Genomic DNA, 22,383 nt, shown 5'->3' on the forward strand with positions numbered 1-22,383 from the left:
GATGTACACACTACACATGAATTCGGACGTAAATTTCATCAGCTTTTTAATGCTGCTTATAGGTTTTGTATAGCTTTAATGGATTTCTCACAAAGAGTGTTTCTGTTCATATGGAAGCTATTTTTCATCGTTATAACACTAACAAGTATTAAACAAATAAGCTAGTTATAGTCATAATCCTGTCTCTGCCACTACTTTCACCATTTCATGTTTTATTTGCTAGAAAATTCACTTTTTCATGCATGGAATATACACTCTGATCAGCAATTTCAAATACAATGTCCAAAATATTTGTCATTTCATAACTTGTATACTAAGTCTCATACAAAGGACATATCTTCATACACTAGTCTAATTTTTGTTTTTAAAATCACCTGACTGGCTTCCCTATCACTGGTTTGATTTAAATTTTATTTAGAGTTTCCCTTATTACATATTTTCTTTTTCCAGTTAATTCGTCCATGGTGGCTACTCTCCCCCGTTCATTCAAATGGTCGGGTTTTTCCCACAACGTGGGCTGTGTCTCTGGCTAGCTGATGGACAGTCAGGATTTCTCGTACTTTGAGCTCTGTCAGTAATCGCATGTCAAAAGTGCTGCCACCTATTGACAGAGCCGCAACGCTTGTTCCAGCTCGGCATGGCTCCTCAGCTACCAAACATGCTCTCTTGGCTGCCATAATATCCGCCGATTGAGGGGTTAGCGTTACATAAGGACACGGGTACACGGCTGCTTCTGTTGTTGTTGCTGTTGTTGCACCGTCTCACACTACATCTATATCTTGTTCTTTGCACTTCTTCACATAGTATTCTAGAGTAGACTGAGGTGCGTTTATGCTTTTGGAAGATATCAAGTAGCCTTTCTTCTGGGCAGGTTCCACGGCTTTCTGCATAGTTATTGGTTCCAACATGAGTCGCTCTTTTGGATGCCTTGGATGTAACATTCAGAACATCTCTTTCTGTACACTGAAACTAATTATGGATACCCGAAATAGAGAAACATGTTGCTATGCGAAATTACGGACCATCCCTTACTAGTATTTAGGCACAGCCTAACCCATAGTTGAATAGTAGAAGACACGCTTTATCAGTCAGGTAGAAAAAAATGTGCTTCCAACTACTTTCCCAAATGAAATATTTTGGAAATACGTTTTAACTGACTTGAGGAATGACTTCCAACTGAACTCTGTCAACTAAGTTTATCTTGACCACAATGCAAAAATAACTGCGGAGACGAAAGGTTAACAGCGCCGGCACCAGATCCACAATGGCGTATCAGAACGACCTTACGCTATTAATTGTCGCAACAAGCTACGGAGTGCAGCACCAAGCAAGGAAGATATTCAGCTACCCGGAATCATCCACCCGTCCGAAATATGGACACTTTACCCTATTTCAGGTCGCTGATGACGTCTTTCAAAAACTGAAGGTGAAACACATATGAGACGGAAAATTCGTTTCATTCATTTATACTTAGAAAGATGTGAAATGAAAATTATCAGCATCATATACACGCTACTGAAGACTACAAGGGAACAAAAGTTAAAGATGTTACTTCCAGTCGTTTTCAATGTGCGAATTAATCAGTCTGGTACCACGCAGCTGATCGTAGAAACAGATAATCTTAAAAAAATACGGGGCGAGGTGCTACATTTTATAAAATGATGACATTGGAATTAAAATAACTGATCTGGTTCCGTTAACCACAAACTTCAACTAAATTACCGCTCCTGTGTTTCAATGCCTTTCCCTCTCCACGATAGCATACGATATCCAAAAACGACTGATTGCGCAAGCTCGGACCCGCCTCTAATGATTTCGAACACTAATGTTTCTTCCTTCCTTACCTAAGTCAAGATTCAGAGGATCTCGTCATTTGAACAAACACTTTTTGAAGGCTGTTAGTATAAAATTTAAAGTCAATCTACACATCGTAGATTCCAGTAACCTTTATAGTGATTTTATGGCACTTCCTTTCGTATGAAAAAAGTATATAATTCCCTGTCAGTCACGTAGTTTCCCTTCTCCAACCAAGCCTTTGGCCGGTTAAATCATCATCATCAGGTTGAAAGCATCTTTTATATGGCTGTTACTATTAATACACCAACATTAATAAGCATTTTGGCTCGCAAAAAATAGAAAAATAATGAATTGAGTAAAAGCAAGAAAACGTAACCACTACATCTATTCCATGTCTAGACAACATTTCGCGAAAAACAAAAAATGAAACTGTCAATGTGCATAGAAGGGATTAAACAAGGTTAGCTTTCTAAAGCTGTGTAATAAACTACACCACAATCTTAAAACTAATGATGAGAAACCTGAAACTTCCTGGCAGATTAAAACTGTGTGCCCGACCGAAACTCGAACTCGGGACCTTTGCCTGTCGCGGGCAAGTGCTCTACCATCTGAGCTACCGAAGCACGACTCACGCCCGATACTCACAGCTTTACTTCTGCCAGTATCTCGTCTCCTACCTTCCAAACTTTACAGAAGCTCTCCTGCAAACCTTGCAGAACTAGCACTTCTGAAAGAAAGGATATTGCGGAGACATGGCTTAGCCACAGCCTGGGGGATATTTCCAGAATGAGATTTTCACTCTGCAGCGGAGTGTGCGCTGATATGAAATTTCCCGGCAGATTAAAACTGTGTGCCCGACCGAGACTCGAACTCGGGACCTTTGCCTGTCGCGGGCAGGAGAGCTTCTGTAAAGTTTGGAAGGTAGGGGACGAGATACTGGCAGAAGTAAAGCTGTGAGTATCGGGCGTGAGCCGTGCTTCGGTAGCTCAGATGGTAGAGCACTTGCCCGCGAAAGGCAAAGGTCACGAGTTCGAGTCTTGGTCGGGCACACAGTTTTAATCTGCCAGGAAGTTTCATATCAGCGCACACTCCGCTGCAGAGTGAAAATCTCATTCTGGATGAGAAACCTATCTAATATCGAATTATAAAATTATTTGCAATTAATGTTCTGCCCAATATATTGGACAAATTGATCACAGCTTTCTCACCAGATCCGAGCGACACATTAGCGCATTCCGATATGACTCACAGGAAAAATCTACAGGTCACACATACCAAAGATACAGACCGCAATTTTGAGCACAGAAATGTGGACCCGAAGTTACTGTACACTCCAAATAAAAGTCGCAAAATTAATCTCTATGAAGAACTTCAAATTTACGTCCATAGACATAAAGATGACCAGAAATTACGTAACGATTATATTAAAACTAAATCAAGCAAGTTTTTTAATACTTTCGACACACTACGGGATAAATTTAAGGACATTTCGTTGTGTTTATTAGATCTCTTTTCTTTCATATACACACTTCAACAAAAGTTTGGAATATTATAAGAGTTTACTACAATGACTCCCTATAGTGTACCAATTGAGGTTTGTACAATACCTTATTAACAAAATAAACATAATACCTTCTGAAAACAAAAAAGATAATAGTTAGTTACAAAAAATGATTACAAAACAAAGCAGGCTCTCTCCTAGGTGCATATTTTGAAAACAAAAACGGTGAAAATCCATATTTTATGATGATGATTATCAGTCTTTAGTAGTGAGTATGTCCTCCCTGCACACCGATGAGTTCTTCTACTCTGTGAGGCATGCTCTAGATGAGACCATCAAGTTTATCTTGGGGTATGAAGTCCCACTCTTCAGTGGCAGCTTCATTGAGGACCTAAAGATTGTCAGGTGGATTTGGACGCTTCGCGTTGGCCACCTTCTACATATCCCATGAATGTTCAGTTGCAATCATATCTGCCGACTGTGCTGGCCATTGCATTCGGCTGGTGTTGCATCTTTGAAGATATCAAGACGCTGCTAGAGTGAGGTGCGGTCTTGCATTGTCATAGACTTCACGTCTGTGGGGCCGCACTACCGTTTGCAGGACTTCTTGGAGGTATCAGGGACCAATCAAATTGCCGTAGATGGGAATTAGAAAGGTCCTCCGTCCCATTATTATTGCGTCCAGGACATTACACTTGCACCTGCAAACGGATAGACTTCTTGAACTTATCGGCGTCCCTGGTGTCGTCTAGCACTTCTCCAAACTGTAACACGTCTAATGTCCAGTCGCAAACCAATCCTGGTATCGTTAGCAAACATGACATTACTCCATTCTCCAATGTCCCAATGGTGATGTGCAAGAGATCGGGTCGTTCAATTGCGTCGGTAACGCTGGTTCAGTGCAAAACTTCTCAGGGCGTTCTGCAACGAAGATGCACTCTGGTGCAACTCTGATGGAACCTTGTACGCTCTGTTTGGTTTGAGATACGAATCCCCAATGCGCGAGAGAAGTCATTTCCAATATTTATGGCAGTTGATGTTGGGCACCTCCGAGCCGACAGTTGGAGGACATGATCCTGCATTGGTGTCATACGAGGACGACCGATGCGATGTCTGTCGTTCACATTTCCCGTCTCTCTGTACTTCCTCCACACTTTAGACACACCACTTCGAACCGACATGTAACCGATAGGCAACATCTTACTGTGAATGTCTTGCTGAAAGTAAAGCCGCTATCCTGCTCTGTCAAAGTGTTGCGTGCATCTACTTGGCATGTTACTGCAGTGCTGAACATAAACTGAATGAAACTGTTGTTGATAATGGACTACTCTCCTGCGACAACGGTATGTTTACGTGACTGGGAAACTGACACAAAGCTTGCCAGTAGTAAACATGGTCCAGTAAATGGGCTGTAATTGAATAATGCATGAAGTGCCTAGGTCAATGGTTCAAATGGCTCTGAGCACTATGGGACTTAACTTCTGAGGTAATCAGTCCCCTAGAACTTAGAACTACTTAAACATAACTAACCTAAGGACATCACACACATCCGTGCCCGAGGCAGGATTCGAACCTGCGACCGTAGCGGTCGCGCGGTTCCAGACCGTAGCGCCTGGAACCGCTCGGCCACCCCGGCCGGCTTGCCTACGTCAGTGAGACCTCTAATATAGTAGACTACATTTTACGATAGTGTTCCAAACTATTGTTGAACGGTGTATTATTAGTCATTCTCTTCAAAGACCGAGCGAGGTGGCGCAGTGGTTAGACACTGGACTCGCATTCGGGAGGACGACGGTTCAATCCCGCGTCCGGCCATCCAGATTTAGGTTTTCCGTGATTTCCCTAAATCACTGCAGGTAAATGCCGGGATGGTTCCTCTGAAAGGGCACGGCCGACTTCCTTCCCCATCCTTCCCTAATCCGATGAGACCGATGACCACGCTGTCTGGTCTCCTTCCCCAAACCAACCAACCAACCATCTTCAAAGAACACATTATTCGGAGATTCCTGCAGATGTGCGGAACTGGTAACAGGCTTTCATGTGAACCTCAACGGCCACCGTAAGCCATGGTTGTTAAATGGTGTGTATGTGATAGTCACTTGTGTGAAATCAACGAGATAATATGGGTCAACGTGGAAACGTAACAGACTGGTACAAACGACCTATCAATTTATGACTTGCCCATGACTTCACCACGCATGTAGTTGCCCACTTTGTTGGGGTCATCAACGCGGACCGTGCAGCGTTTTTGTGAGGAATCCTGTAACACTCACAGCAATGCAATACAAAGTGAGAAGAGTGGTTAAAAAGGATCCTAAATGCCAGGGATCGGAGACGTGTCACACAATGTCAACGACAATCAGTTTCAAATCCGATACGATATCCAGCTGTCGGTGAATGTTGGACCACAACAACTAATTTCTCAGCTAACTTCCGTGTAACGGACATCTGGAATCGGGTTACCTCGCAAAAGGTCACCCCTCGCAGTTCCGCATAGAGCTGCACGTCTTCAACGGACCAAACAACACAGAAACTTAGCAACTCATCGGAAGGGTGAAGTGTGGTCCGGTGAGTGGCGTTTTTGCCTCTTTTGAAATGTTACGCGATGCCGACTGCTTGGATGCCACAAGGACTCGCTTAACTCGCAGTGTGTGGAGCGCGTGGTTGAGGCTGGCTGTAGTTGTATTATTTATTAATGGTGTTCCCATATCGTGAATTCGGCTCTCTTATACAGGTCACAGCGTATAAGAATCAGGAAGATTATTTCAAGACATTAGATGACCAAGTTATCCCCTTTCTTCCACACTGTCTAACCAAAATGCCTATTAGTGGGCATTCGTAATCAGTGTGTCCAGTCTTCACCTTTATGACCACTTGAACTGTGTTGAAGACACTTTCAGTTAGGTGGGTGAATGTCCATGGAGGAATGGCAGCCCATTCTTCCTCAAGAACCGAAACCACAGGAAGTAGTGATGTTGAACGCTGGGATCTGAACCGAAGTCGTCGGTCTAACTCATCCCAAAGAGGTGTTCCGCAGGCATCAGGTCGGGAATATGGTCAGGCCAGTTCATTTCAGGAATGTCATTGTCCACAAACAGTTGTCTCCCAGATGCTGCATCATGACAGTGTGCATTATCATGCTGGTAGAAACAATCATTGTCTCCAAACTATTCCTCCGATGTAAGCAGTAGACAATGTTGTAAAATGTGATCATGACCTTCTGCACTTAGTGTTTTCTTAAGCGCATTGGGGGGGGGGGGGGGGGCACGTTGGCACCACACATGATGGCAGGCAACTTCTCCAGGCATTTGACTAACGCAAATCGGTCCATCGGTTGCCAAAGGGTATAGCATGATTAATCACTCCAAATCCTTCTTTCCAGTCATCCATTGTCAGTGGCATTGCTCTGAACACTACTTCAAGTGTCTCTTACCGTTGACTACAGAAATGTATGGCTTCATAATCACACCACTGACAGTCCACTAGGGCTGCTTAAGAAAGGTTGAAATGTCGCTGACGGGACCTCCAATAACTCGTCGTCATTCGAAGTCACTGAGTTCTCCTAACCGACCCATTCTTTCCTGGAGTGGAGCGTGGCAGTTCGAGATCCGGCACATTAAGAGTCGAGCTTCTGTCCAGCCAGTTATCCCAGTTGGGAACAAACTGGAGGGGCACATCAGTTTCGGCATAGGCCTTACAACCAAGATAAATCATTCGAAAACTTCGGTCGGAAAAAGGGGATTGGAACCATATTATTTTATTTCTCCGAAATCATCCTTCGTTGAGGAAGTCGCCCCAGCCAAAAATTACAAAGTGCGTCCCATAAGTAATGCGACCAAATTCATAAAAAATAATTTATTGAATATATTCGTACAAGTAATCAAAGAATTTTCAAACTAGCACCCTCTTGCGTCGATACACTTCTGGAAGCAGTGTTTCCATGCCTGGAATGCCTTTTCCGTAATGTCCTTTAGAGCTGATGTAACATGCGCCTGGATGCTTTAAAATCGTATCCCAATGTTTTCCTTTCATGATTCCTTTTAACCGAGGAAACAAAAAAAAAGTCAGCGGGAGCCAGGTGAGGACTATAGGGAGGCTGGGGAACCAATGGGGTCTCGGTCCTGGCCAGGAAGTCGTTGACAATGAAGGCGCTGTGACTCGGCGCGTTGTCGTGGTGAACTTTCCACCTGTCCTTGATGTCGCTTCGGCAGCGTGAGACCCTCCTTTTCAGTCTTTTGAGCACTTCCAAGTAGAAAGCTGAGTTCACTATAGTCCCGGTAGGTACGAATTCGTGATGGACAGTGCCTCTGACGTCAGAGAAGACAATGAGCATGGTTTTGATCCTGGACTTGCTCATGCGTGCCTTCTTGGGACGGGGCGACGATGGGGTGTGCCACTCTGAACTCTGCCTTTTTGTCTCAGGGTCGTACTCAAAAGCCCACGACTCATCACCGGTGATAACTGAGTTTAAAAAATGAGGATCATTTTCACACATTTCCAACATTTCTCGACACCGAAGCACTCGCATGTGCTTGTGTTCGTCAGTCAACACTTTTGGGACGAGTTTGACACACCTCTCTCATGTTCAAATCTTCGATCACAATGCGGAAAACGGTTGTTATTGTCATGTTTAGAGTTTTTACTATCAATTGAAGGCTCAGCTGTCTGTCAGAGTTCAAACAATCGCCCACACGCGTAAAATTTTCGTCGACTCGTGCGGTTGATGGCCGTCCACTGCGAGGTTCGTCGGTGATCTCCTCTCGGCCCTCCATGAACGACTTGTGCCATCGGAGAACTTTGATTTGGACAAGCGATCATTCCCAATGGCATGCTGAAGTAATGGAAACGTTTCGGTGGCGGACTTCCCAAGTTTAACGCAAAATTTGATAGCGTACCTTCGCTCTACTGAATGATCCACTGTGCCGTGTTACATAAACTCAAAACGGGGTTGACGAAAACGCACTTCCTGACTCTCCGGCAGTTCGCAGCCGAATGAGACAAAGAGCATTTCCACTGTACGTGTTGTCTGTCCTATACAGGCCATACCACACTGACACGGTATTTTGTAGATTCCTGCCTTCCGCAGTAACAAATCATCCTTCACTGATCCCAGAAAATCCGATATCTTAGAAGGCGGACGAAAAACCACTTTCACATGAAAAATATTAAGAATCCTCGCTATTTTGAAGGAGATATTTCCAACGAAGGGAAGAATAGCTAGGGACTTGGCTGGCGCGTTCTCCTTTTTATCCACTTCCCGGTTCCTGACACTAGTTGAGAAGGCCCTGTTAATTTGCCGGGTCGAGTACCCACTGTCTCTGAACACCGTCCTCAAATGTGCCAGTTCCTTAGGCAAATTGTCTGCATCCGACACTGTGTGTGCCCTGTGTAAAAGGGTTTTAAGTACACTAATGGTCTGGGATGGGTGATCGCAACTTGAAGAATCAAATACAAATCAGTGTGTGTTGGCTTATGATAGACAGAACAGAATGTCCCACGGTGCCGTCACTCATCCATTTAACCAAAACATCCAGGAATTGTAAGGCAGCCATCTTTCTCTAGTTCCATAGTAAATCGGATATTCTCATGGATGGAACTGCGGCCAGCGACAATACCGACGGCAGCTGAGTCTCGCAGATCCACCAGCGAGGGCGCTGTCGCTAGGCAGTGTGGCTCTTCTGTCTCCGCGACTGCAACGCATGCGCGGCAGTACTATCAGCGCACTATGTAAGACGGAGAGGAGAACGTCTTCGTCAGTGCTCGTTCGGCTCACCTGAAGATGGCTGGCAGTTGTCCAGCCGAAATATCGTGCAATGAAGTTTACGACGACCGGCTGCAAGCCCGAAATCTTTTAGAACAGTTGATTCGATGGGAAAATTTCAAAATTTACAACATCCCCACGGTTTGGTAGTTTTATCGAATCTACACTACTGGCCATTAAAATTGCTACACCAAGAAGAAATGCAGATGATAAACGGGTATTCATTGGACAAATATATTACACTATAACTGACATGTGATTACATTTACACACAATTTAGGTGGATAGATCCTGACAAATCAGTACCCAGAACAACCACCTCTGGCCGTAATAATGGCCTTGATACGCCTGGGAATTGAGTCAAACAGAGCTTGGATGGCGTGTACAGGTACAGCTGCCCATGCAGCTTCAACACGATACCACAGTTCATCAAGACTAGTGACTGGCGTATTGTGACGAGCCAGTTGCTCGGCCACCATTGACCAGACGTTTTCAATTGTTGAGAGATCTGGAGAATGTGCTGGCCAGGGCAGCAGTCGATCATTTGCTGTATCCAGAAAGGCCCGTACAGGACCTGCAACATGCGGTCGTGCATTATCCTGCTGAAATGTAGGGTTTCGCAGGGATCGAATGAAGGATAGAGCAACGGGTCGTAAGACATCTGAAATGTAACGTCCACTGTTGAAAGTGCAGTCAATGCGAACAAGAGGTGACCGAGACGTGTAACCAATGGCACCCAATACCATCACACTGGGTGATACGCCAGTATGGCGATGACGAATACACGGTTCCAATGTGCGTTCAACGCGACGTGGCCAAACACGGATACGACCATCATGATGCTGTAAACAGAACCTGGATTCATCCGAAAAAATTACGTTTTGCCATTCGTCCATCTAGGTTAGTTGTTGAGTACACCATCCCAGGCGCTCCTGTCTGTGATGCAGTGTCAAGGGTAACCGCAGCCACGGTCTCCGAGCTGATAGTGCATGCTGCTGCAATCATCGTCGAACTGTTCGTGCAGATGGTTGTTGATTTGCAACCGTCCCCATCTGTTGACTCAGGGATCGATACGTGGCTGCACGATCCGTTACAGCCATGGGGATAAGATGCCTGTCATCTCGACTGTAGTGATACGAGGCCGTTGGGATCCAGCACGGCGTTCCGTATTACCCTCCTGAACTCACCGATTCCATATTCTGCTAACAGTCATTGGATCTCTACCAACGCGAGCAGCAATGTCGCGATAAGTTAAACCGCAATCCTGATAGGCTGCAATCCGAGCCGCGCGGGATTGGCCGAGCGGTCTGGGGCGCTGCAGTCATGGACTGTGCGGCTGGTCCCGGCGGAGGTTCGAGTCCTCCCTCGGGCATGGGTGTGCGTGTTTGTCCTTAGGATAGTTTAGGTTAAGTAGTGTGTAAGCTTAGGGACTGGTGACCTTAGCAGTTAAATCCCATAAGATTTCACACAATTTTTTTTGCTGCATTCCGACCTTTATCAAAGTCGGGAACGTGATGGTACGCATTTCTCCTGCTTACACGAGGCATCGCATCAACGTTTCACCGGGCAACGCCGACCAATTGCTGTTTGTGTATGAGAAATCGGTTGGAAACTTTCTTTATGTCAGCACGTTGTAGGTGTCGCCACTGGCGCCAGCCTTGTGTGAATGCTCTGAAAAGCTAATCATTTGCATATCACAGCATCTTCTTCCTGTCTGCTAAAATTTCGCGTCTGTAGCACGTCATCTTCGTGGTGTAGCTATTTTAACGGCCAGTAGTGTAATCATTAGTGGCTTCGCGTGCTTACGTCATACCTGAACCAACCTGAAGTAGTCGCTGAAGTGAGACCTCAGTGTGTCGGCCTGTAGGGTGAATAATTTTTTTGTCAATGTGTGTAATTATCACCTGTGAGCGTCTCTGAGTTGATTACACCCGCCCGTACGGTTTTGCCTGCAGTGCAGGCGAGGTCCCTTTGCCGGCGTGGCGTTATCTGACGCCTGCCAGCCCGCCTTTTGGCGGCATCGACCGCGAACCTTGAGGGCCTGCAACAGCTGTCAGCGCCCGTATCGCCTGATGCATCACTTACCGCTCCTGCCACGCTTCACTACCGGTGACTCACAGCAGACAGCCCGTCGACGCCTTTCGGAACGGGCAATTTCTGGACGCCGCACACTTCTCTGCAGTAGAGACGTCAACCAAGGGCTGGAGCAGGCTTCGCTAGTAATTTAGTCCAGCTGCGAGTTGTTCAGCGTCTAAAAGTGTTTCGCAAAGATATTATAGAGTAGCTTTGTAAACTGATTCATAGAACCCGATTTTGTGAAGCGCATAGTGACCAGGTTGAAGAATCTGAGGTTGTCAATCAGATGTAATGGAATTCCTCGGACTAATTTTACAGAACCCAAGACGAAAGAAGATTTATTTCTACTAGAACTTTTTATTTGAGCAAATAAAGTGTATTTGTTGTTAAAAGTAGAAAACTTTATATTGTATTATAGTGAAGTATTATTTATTTTGCCCGTGTAGAGTTGCTGGTCTCCCACGGTGCGCCTCCCCAGAGTACGGATAGGAGAATGCTCACCAGTTATGGTGGGTATCGGGGAAATAAAATACCCAAGCTGGACGAAAACCAGCGTCTACTGCCTTGTTGCGTGATATTGCCTTATCAAAGGCTAAAGGAAGAAAACCTTGAGAGTAAATTATCTGGTCTCCCAGGGTTGGAGATTGTGCAGTGGGATAGCTCCTCACTCACGCGAAAAAATTAAAATGGTAAAAATCCTAATAATATGTTTCGGGAAAACTGGAATCTTGGACGACAAAGGACGAAGAAAATGGGAAAATGACATTTGGATGCTGGAACGTGCAACGTATCTCCACAAAACTGAATATATTACCAACAGAACTTGACAGCTTCAAAATGGATGTTGCTGTACTCTCTGAGACCAAAAGGAAAGACACAGAAGAAGAAGAACTTGGTAATTACGTACATATCTGCAGTGGGCTGTCCAAAAGGGTAAGAGCCAAAGCAGGTGTCTCCATTACGATAAAGAAAGTATTGAAAAAGAGAATCACAAATTGAGAATTTATTAATTAATGTATTATTGTGGTAGAAGTGACTCTATCTGCCAGGGAAGTTGTAATTATTCGTGTATATGCACCCACGAATGATGCAAGAGACCAGGAGAAAGATACTTTCTGGAAAATCCTTACGAAGACTATAGAAAAAAATCCCAAGGAGGAAGAATTGAACATCATGGGTGATATGAAGGGAAGAGTAGGAATTAGAGAATAATGTCCGATAGTGGGAAAACATGGAGAGATAGAATAAAATGACAAGTTTCACATTACGACAGACCTTAGAGAAACATAGGAAAAAATCAAAAAATACAGGATTAATTTTCGTACGTTTAGCAAAAAGCATATGATACTGTCAAGAGAAAAATGGCGTATACAGTTTTCAAACAACTTACGGGAATTCAGTTAGGTAATATTTACAGCGACAGCCAATATTTTGGTGGGAGTGTCCCACCATTTTCAAGGCACAGTTTGTGCCTTGAAAATGGCGGGGTGTACGCCGGCCGAAATATCGGCGGTCGCTGTAAATATTACCTGACTGTATTCCCGTAAGTTGTTTGAAAAGAGAAAACTACTTTCGAGAGCATTACATATAGCAAACATAAGGGGTCCTTGAATTAAAATAATACAAGAAATATATAAAGATAACTTATGTCAAGTGAAAATTGGTAGCACACTTCCACAGAAATTTAGAACAAGCAAGGGTCTCTTACAAGGTAGCCCCATGTCACCAACATTATTTAAAATCTATGTAGGCATCAGTCTTAAGACATGGTCTCGTAAATGCAATGGGATGGGACCAGAAATTGAAGATGGAGTTTATTTACATCACCTACTATTTGCTAATAATTAAGGAGTTACAGCACAAGTTGGGGAAGATGAAAATTATATGTGTAATCAGTTAGCAACGGAATACAGAAACTGGGGATTGAAGATTAATTACCAGAAAACAGAATTCCTCACTAATGATCCAGATAACTTATACATAGAGGGAAAGAAAAGTAACGTCAATATTTTTTGTTATTTGGGATCCGTTTAAGAGATGGAGGGAAAATCAAAGGTAGACGTTAATAAATGAATCAGCAGTGGAAGGAAGGTCACTGGGATGCACAACTCAGTTTTATGGACCAGAAATGTAATAAACCGAACCAAAAAAATCATATATAAATCGATACTAGAGAGCATAGTTATGTATGGACCGGAAACTTGGACTACTAATCTGAAACATCTAAAAGAGACGCAAGCAGTAGAAATCGACTTCTGGAGAAGATCAGCAAGATTTTCTAGAAAAGAGAAAATAAGAAACGACGAAATAATAAAGAGAATGGAAGTAAGACAAAAACTACATGACGTGATGGACAGAAGGAAGTTACAATGGTACGGGCGTGTAAGAAGTTATGGATGAAGCCAGAATCCCGAAAATGATCCTGGAATGGGAACCGGAGGGAAAGAAAAGAAGAGAACTCCAAAATGTACGATTAACAATGAGGCACAGAGGAAGAAGATACACAAGATCGAAACACCTGGAGGGATATCCCGAGGAGATAAATTAAGGTCTTATGTAACAGATGTAATAATTTCCGGGTATATGTTATGTTGGAGAAAAACCTTTGAATGGAGAAAAATGTCAATAATAAAATAAAATTATTTATTTTGCTTAATACACTGACGGAAAAAGTAGCAACACAAAGCAGAAGTTCTGCGATTAAACGAAAGTTAGCAGACGTGTTTCTACATCTGAAGGATGGTGACCATTCAAATTTCGCACGTGTCCCATAAGTTTGGCGCTAGTAGCGCCACTATGAAGGTGCAAATCAGGTTTGCTTTAAACACACGCTGATACAGTCACCAGCGTTGGTTACCTATGAGATTGGACGTGGTGAGTTACTGTTATGAAGTATGCCTTTAAGGCGACAAAGGCACCGTTATAAACACCTCACTGAGTTTGAACGAGGTCTACGAGAAGTTGCGTATTCCTTCTGCGATACTGCTGAAAGACTTGGCAGGAATGTAGCCACTGTACGTGATTGCTGGCGACGGTGGTCACGAGAAGGTACTGTCACAAGCAGACTACACTCCGAAAGGCCGTGTGGCACTACCGAGAGGGAAGGCTATTGTGTCCGGTGTGTGGCTCTGGCGCATTGTCCTGCATCTACAGAAGCAATTTGATAAGTTGTTCGCGCCATAGTGACCCAGCGAACTGTTACAATTAGTTACTTCATGGATAATTACGAGCCACTCGCCCTGTGGCGCGTATTCCACTGACTCGAAAACCGCCGCCATTTGCGACTTCACTGATGTCAAGTGACAGCACATTGGAGGGCGCAGTGGAAATCTTGCGCTTCCAGATGAAGGATGGTTCTGCCTCAGTGCCACTGATAGCCAACTAGAGTGTCTGCAACGAGTCCTTGCGCTAGACACACTCGATCCACACCTGGAGTTTCGGTCTGGCATGTGATTTCGTATGACAGGAGTATCCTCGTGGTTGTCTCATGCACCCGGACTCCAATTTTGTACGTCAATCTGGTGATTTGACCTGTTGTGCTGCCACTCATGAACAGCACTTTTGGGGCTTATTTTCCAACAGGATAACGCTCGTCCACATCCCACTGTTGTAACCCAATAAGCTCTACAGAGCGTTGACATGTTGCCTTGACCTGCCCAGTCAACAGATCTGTCTCCAATCGCGCACATATGGGACATCATCAGATGACTACTTCAGAGTCATGTCGTTTTTGGAAACCCAGAATCTACTATGTAGGAATCAACATGGATTCCGGAAACAGCGATCGTGTGAGACCCAACTCGCGTTATTTGTTCATGAGACCCAGAAAATATTAGATACAGGCTCCCAGGTAGATGCTATTTTTCTTGACTTCCGGAAGGCGTTCGATACAGTTCCGCACTGTCGCCTGATAAACAAAGTAAGAGCCTACGGAATATCAGACCAGCTGTGTGGCTGGATTGAAGATTTTTTAGCAAACAGAACACAGCATGTTGTTATCAATGGAGAGACGTCTACAGACGTTAAGGTAACCTCTGGCGTGCCACAGGGGAGTGTTATGGGACCATTGCTTTTCACAATATATATAAATGACCTAGTAGATAGTGTCGGAAGTTCCATGCGGCTTTTCGCGGATGATGCTGTAGTATACAGAGAAGTTGCAGCATTAGAAAATTGTAGCGAAATGCAGGAAGATCTGCAGCGGATAGGCACTTGGTGCAGGGAGTGGCAACTGTCCCTTAACATAGACAAATGTAATGTATTGCGAATACATAGAAAGAAGGATCCTTTATTGTATGATTATATGATAGCGGAACAAACACTGGTAGCAGTTACTTCTGTAAAATATCTGGGAGTATGCGTGCGGAACGATTTGAAGTGGAATGATCATATAAAATTAATTGTTGGTAAGGCGGGTACCAGGTTGAGATTCGTTGGGAGAGTGCTTAGAAAATGTAGTCCAGCAACAAAGGAGGTGGCTTACAAAACACTCGTTCGACCTATACTTGAGTATTGCTCATCAGTGTGGGATCCGTACCAGATCGGGTTGACGGAGGAGATAGAGAAGATCCAAAGAAGAGCGGCGCGTTTCGTCACAGGGTTATTTGGTAAGCGTGGTAGCGTTACGGAGATGTTTAATAAACTCAAGTGGCAGACTCTGCAAGAGAGGCGCTCTGCATCGCGGTGTAGCTTGCTCGCCAGGTTTCGAGAGGGTGCGCTTCTGGATGAGGTATCGAATATTTTGCTTCCCCCTACTTATACCTCCCGAGGAGATCACGAATGTAAAATTAGAGAGATTAGAGCGCGCACGGAGGCTTTCAGACAGTCGTTCTTCCCGCGAACCATACGCGACTGGAACAGGAAAGGGAGGTAATGACAGTGGCACGTAAAGTGCCCTCCGCCACACACCGTTGGGTGGCTTGCGGAGTATGAATGTAGATGTAGATGAAACAGCGCTGACCGTCCCTGTACTGACCAAACAGATACAACAGGCACTGGACTCCCTCCCACAAACTGATGTCCGGCACCTGTACGATTATAATGCACGCATTGTTGTGGGGTCGGAGGGACGAACCCGAGATTCCAGTTGGCAGGGTTGAAGTCGGGACCACCACGTCGTATTTTGTCAGGGGGCCAAGCAAGTCTAAGAGCCTCATGGAGCAGTGCAGAGAGATACAGCGGTATTCGGTAACATTTGTTTATTCCGATAATTTACAGTACCCGATGGGTGAAGTGTAGTGTCGGCGTGCTTTCCGCACGCTGTCAAGCAGACTCCTGGTATGTTGACGCCGCTGCTGCTGTCATCAAGGCCGCCCTGTTGGAAGTCGGCCGCACTCTCCTGGTCCCGCTCGCCGATGCGTTGCGACTTGCGCCCCGATGCTGCCTGCGATTACGGGGACTGCTACAGTCCCTGGTCCTCGCCACCCTCCGCCCCGTTTGGCCTGCTCTGTCCAACAATGGGGCAAAGGTGGGTGTACTGTTTCAATGGTTCAAAAATCAAATGGCTCTGAGCACTATGGGACGTAACATCTCAGGTCATCAGTCCCCTACAACTTAGAACTACTTAAACCTAACTAACCTAAGGACATCACACGCATCCATCCCCGAGGCAGGATTCGAACCTGCGACCGTAGCAGCAGCGCGGTTCCGTACTGAAGCGCCTACAACCGCACGACCACTACGGCCGGCGTGGGTGTACTGGGCACTCGTGACTCTCGGCCGCCGCTACTCCCAGGGCAGGACCGGTGTCGAACCCACGGCCTCCTGGATGCTGTGCCACAACTACCCACTAGTGGTGCTTGCCGGATGGCAAAACCTGCCGCCGTCTTTGGTGCTGTTGCAGTGCTGCTGTGCCTCCCGCAGCGTACGCCTCGCCCGGACCCCGGTACGCCAAGTGGGAAGCGGACATGGCCCGTAGACTCTAGTGGAACTAGTGAACCAAGCCCCTCCTGGTCCCGCTGCAGACCGCTGTCACTGTCCTCTTTCAGGCAGACCGTGCGATCTCCAAGTTCCAGGGTGCCGTTCCGTCCCGCCCCGGTGCTGTGTCCTCGGAGGCGGAATATAGCCCGAACAAGTACATAAAAAACAGAATACAAGTTTGGGCAGAATACATATAACATTGCTGCAAGACTGGCCCCTATAAGCGAAGACCCGCACAGGTCCGTCCCGACACTCGACTGACCTGGCACACTCTGTCCCAAGCTAAAATTGCCCGTATGCTTATATTGCTTTCTCCCTCGCTTCTGTGATGACTCTGGGATGACAACTCCAGAGTCATCCATAAACAGCGCTAACCGCCCTGTACTGACCAACCAAGTGCAGTAGGCACGGAACTCCATCCCACAAACTGATGTCCGGCGCCGGTGCGAGCATAGTGCACGCATGTTTGCATGTTTGCATTCAATTTTCTGGCGTTTACACGGGATGTTAATGTATCAGCATTTCACCTTGGCAATGGCTTATCTAGCGCTTACATTAACATAAGATCTTACGACGTTAATCAATTACATATGTTACCCTGTCTAATGTATTCTCGAAATTTCATTACTCTACATTAATTAATTTTAATTTAGCGATTTTTTTCCCATCAGTATATATTATTTAAATATATTTTTACGCTTTTATCAACATTTAATAAATAATGGCCACTGTTAATAAACTTCACAGCACCTTTGCAGTATACATTAAAATAAGTAAATAATTTATTTTTTGTGAAATTCAGATACGTTTTGTTTCTTTAGTGCAACCACTCATTATTCGCACCAGGAAAAACCTTCTCTGCAAGTGCTGAATTGGCGGGGATCGACAGTAAAATTTAAATTACTTGGTACAAATTGGTAAACTCAGCATTTGCCGTAGTGAATATTTGTTGCCATTTTTGTGTAGTGAATATTTCCGGAAGACCTTCAGAAGTATATTTGATCACAGAATTTGTTTAATACCCCTTAAGAACAACTTTAAACGTACTTCAACTAGAAAACAGTTACTAAACAGCCTTATAATTTGGCAGTTATGAGACCAACTAAGTGCTCGGCTTCGTTGATTGTGTCAGGCTCGTTGGGCCTATGAAGAAAAACGTAGGACACAGACGTAAGAAAAGCACTGATTGGTATGACTAAGCGGGGTGGTCGGAAACAGTCTCAAAAGTCTGTAAGAGTTTTGCAGATGTGGCTAACTTCAATGATAGTTTACTCGGAAACGGCGCAACATGTCTTTTTTTATTTTTTATTTTATTTTTTTAACGATTATTTTTTAGCACAGCCTTTCCTCTAACACTCTTACAAGCTTCTTTCAGACTGTTCCTGACTTCCCTGTACACCCTTACGGTATATCTTCTTGTTTCAAATGGTTCAAATGGCTCTAAGTACTCTGGGACTTAACATCTGAGGTCATCAGTCCCCTAGACTTGGAACTACTTAAACCTGTCTAACCTAAGGACATCACACACATCCATGCCCGAGGCAGGATTCGAACCTGCGACCGTAGCAGCAACGCGGCTCCGGAATGAAGAGCCTACAACTTCTCGGCCACAGCGGCCGGCTATTTCCTTATTTCTCCTTGCTCTCATTCCCTTTCACTCATGCCGTTAACTAGTAACACACCTTAAGTGCACAATCTCTTCTTCATTGCTAAAAATATTAACAAAAGCCTCACTGGCTAGACTTGTATATATTTGGGCGAACACGACCGTAAAAATCTCGACATGTCCGACTATAGGTAGACCCCTGGCAACCATAGCTGGGAGGCCCCTCAAAGCTTTGGTTCTGAGTGTAAGATACAGCTGTCACTGAAGGGTCCTCACCACTTTATATCTGGACAAGACAGGTGTGCCAGAGACACAACACACAGCTGCAGGTGACACGACTTCAGCATGCCAAACTCACACGCTATCTGCTAATAAAATGTAGTTACGTAAAATTTTGCGTACAAATTTTACTGTACGAGGTGCGGCTAGAAAAAAACCGGACTGATGCTGGAAAAAAAATTTATTTACAATTATTTACAATTTCATGTTATCTCCTTCAATGTACTCTCCTCCTAGGTCTCTACACCGCTCCATACGAATTTTCCACTGTTCATAGCAATGCTGCAAATCATTTTCGGTAAGTCCATACATTACTTCCGTCGCTTTTTCTTTTACTGCTTCAACAGTCTCAAATCTAGTTCCTTTCAAAGCTGACTTGACTTTAGGGAAAAGAAAAAAGTCACAGGGGGCCAAATCAGGTGAGTAGGGTGGATGATCTAAGATGGGAATGCTGTGTTTTGCCAAAAACGTCTTCACTGACAACGCACTGTGAGCTGGGGCATTGTCTTGGTGAAGGATCCATGACTTTTTTCTCCACAAATCGTTCCGTTTTCTCCGTACTCGCTCACGTCGGGTAGCCAGGACGCTAATGTAGTAATGCTGATTCACTGTTTGTCCCTCTGGTACCCAATCAATGTGCACAATCCCTTTGATGTCAAAAAAAAAAAACAATCATCATTGCCTTGAATTTCGATTTTGACATTCGTGCTTTTTTTTGTCGTGGAGAACCACGAGTTTTCCAATGCATCGATTGGCGTTTAGTTTCGGGATCGTAAGTAAAAAACCACGATTCATCGCAAGTAATAACATTTTGTAAGAAGATGGGATCACTTTCAATGTTTTCCAGGATGTCAGAACAAATCATTCTTCGGCGTTCCTTCTGTTCAATTGTGAGACACTTTGGAACCATTTTTGAACACACTTTGTTCATGTTGAAACTTTCATGAAGAATATGCCTAACACTTTCCTTGTCAACTCCTGTTAACTCAGACACTGCTCTGATTGTTAAACGGCGATCTTGTCGAACAAGTTTACCGATTTTTTCAATGTTTGCATCAGTTTTTGCTGACAATGGTCTGCCAGTGCGAATGTCATCACTGGTGTCTTCGCGGCCATCTTTAAATCGTTTAAACCACTCAAACACTTGTGTTCGCGATAAACAATCATCGCCGTACACTTGTTGTAACATTACAAACGTAATGTTTCACCAGTACTAGTCCGGTTTTTTTCTAGCCACACCTCGTATGTCTCATAATAACAACCGACACCCACGAAAGCGGCCCTCAGATAATCATTAATTCAAAAGGCATACTACGAGGGTTGTCCAGAAGGTAAGTTCCGATCGGTCGCGAAATGGAGACCACTGGGAAAGTACAGTAAAGCTTTGCACAGTTGTGTTGGGCAGTGTCTCTGGTATGCCCGTCGATCGTGTCGCGTCACTCTTTACAGTTATGAGTGAACAGTGAGCACGTAAAGATGTGTAGGGAATAGCGTCTCCCGCCAAGTATGAGGCCCTGGTTAGAGATTTCGCCTGTGTCATGCAGCCCACATAACACAACTGTCGAGCAGTTCCTTCTTCATGCCAATTCTCAGCCCCACTCTGCAGGGGCAATGAAGACGCTCCTGCAGCGTTTCCGATGAGGAGTGTTTGATCACCCACAGTACAGTCCGTAATTTGCTGCGCCTGAGTCTCATCTCTGCTCACAAGAACCTCTGGCTATGAAGACAGAATTTTTCCACAGACAACGAGCTGCAGACCAGAGCAGATAATTGGCCGAAAGCACTGGCGGCTGCTTTCTATGACGAGGATATTGGAAAGTTGATACAACACTACGACAAAACTCGACGTTGGAGTGGCGGCTATGTAGAGAAGTAGGTGAAAGGTGTACCTAACTGTTGCAAATAAAAGGTTTCTGGTTTTCAGTGTGGTTTCCATTTTGCGACCGATCGGAATTTACTTTCTGGACAACCCTCGTATTATTTTCAGTTTAATCTCCGTCTGTGGTGGAAAGCTATAAATTATTTCAGAATGAATTTTGTTAAAGGTAGCTGCAATGGAATTAATGATGGTCTAGCATAAGATAAAATTTTTAGGAATAAAACACTTATCATGCGACCAGCTGCACTTGGATATCAGTTATTCTGTTATGAATGATGGTCAGTAATTAACCTATCGTACGTACAATAACCTCAGCTCCACTCACGAGTATGCCCCACCCAGGTAAGCGCAGTACGAGGTGCGGCTAGAAAAAAACCGGACTGATGCTGGAAAAAAAATTTATTTACAATTATTTACAATTTCATGTTATCTCCTTCAATGTACTCTCCTCCTCGGTCTCTACACCGCTCCATACGAATTTTCCACTGTTCATAGCAATGCTGCAGATCATTTTCGGTAAGTCCATACATTACTTCCGTCGCTTTTTCTTTTACTGCTTCAACAGTCTCAAATCTAGTTCCTTTCAAAGCTGACTTGGCTTTAGGGAAAAGAAAAAAGTCACAGGGCGCCAAATCAGGTGAGTAGGGTGGATGATCTAAGATGGGAATGTTGTGTTTTGCCAAAAACGTCTTCACTGACAACGCACTGTGAGCTGGGGCATTGTCTTGGTGAAGGATCCATGACTTTTTTCTCCACAAATCGTTCCGTTTTCTCCGTACTCGCTCACGTAGGGTAGCCAGGACGCTAATGTAGTAATGCTGATTCACTGTTTGTCTCTCTGGTACCCAATCAATGTGCACAATCCCTTTGATGTCAAAAAAAAAACAATCATCATTGCCTTGAATTTCGATTTTGACATTCGTGCTTTTTTTTGTCGTGGAGAGCCAGGAGTTTTCCAATGCATCGATTGGCGTTTAGTTTCGGGATCGTAAGTAAAAAACCACGATTCATCGCAAGTAATAACATTTTGTAAGAAGGTGGGATCACTTTCAATGTTTTCCAGGATGTCAGAACAAATCATTCTTCGGCGTTCCTTCTGTTCAATTGTGAGACACTTTGGAACCATTTTTGAACACACTTTGTTCATGTTGAAACTTTCATGAAGAATCTGCCTAACACTTTCCTTGTCAACTCCTGTTAACTCAGTCACTGCTCTGATTGTTAAACGGCGATCTTGTCGAACAAGTTTACCGATTTTTTCAATGTTTGTATCAGTTTTTGCTGACAATGGTCTGCCAGTGCGAGTGTCATCTTTAAATCGTTTAAACCACTCAAACACTTGTGTTCGCGATAAACAATCATCGCCGTACACTTGTTGTAACATTACAAACGTTTCACTTGCAGATTTTCCAAGTTTGAAACAAAATTTGATGTTAACACGCTGTTCTTTCTGTACACTCAACATTTTCCGACGCACAGACAAAACGTCAACTACTTAAAACAGACGCCACGGGCAGACTGAGTGCAGGAGGCAGATGAAACTCGAGCAGTAGGCGGAGCGAGAG

Source organism: Schistocerca nitens, chromosome 1, assembly GCF_023898315.1.
Source record: "Schistocerca nitens isolate TAMUIC-IGC-003100 chromosome 1, iqSchNite1.1, whole genome shotgun sequence".
In the NCBI taxonomy this organism is placed as follows: domain Eukaryota; kingdom Metazoa; phylum Arthropoda; class Insecta; order Orthoptera; family Acrididae; genus Schistocerca; species Schistocerca nitens.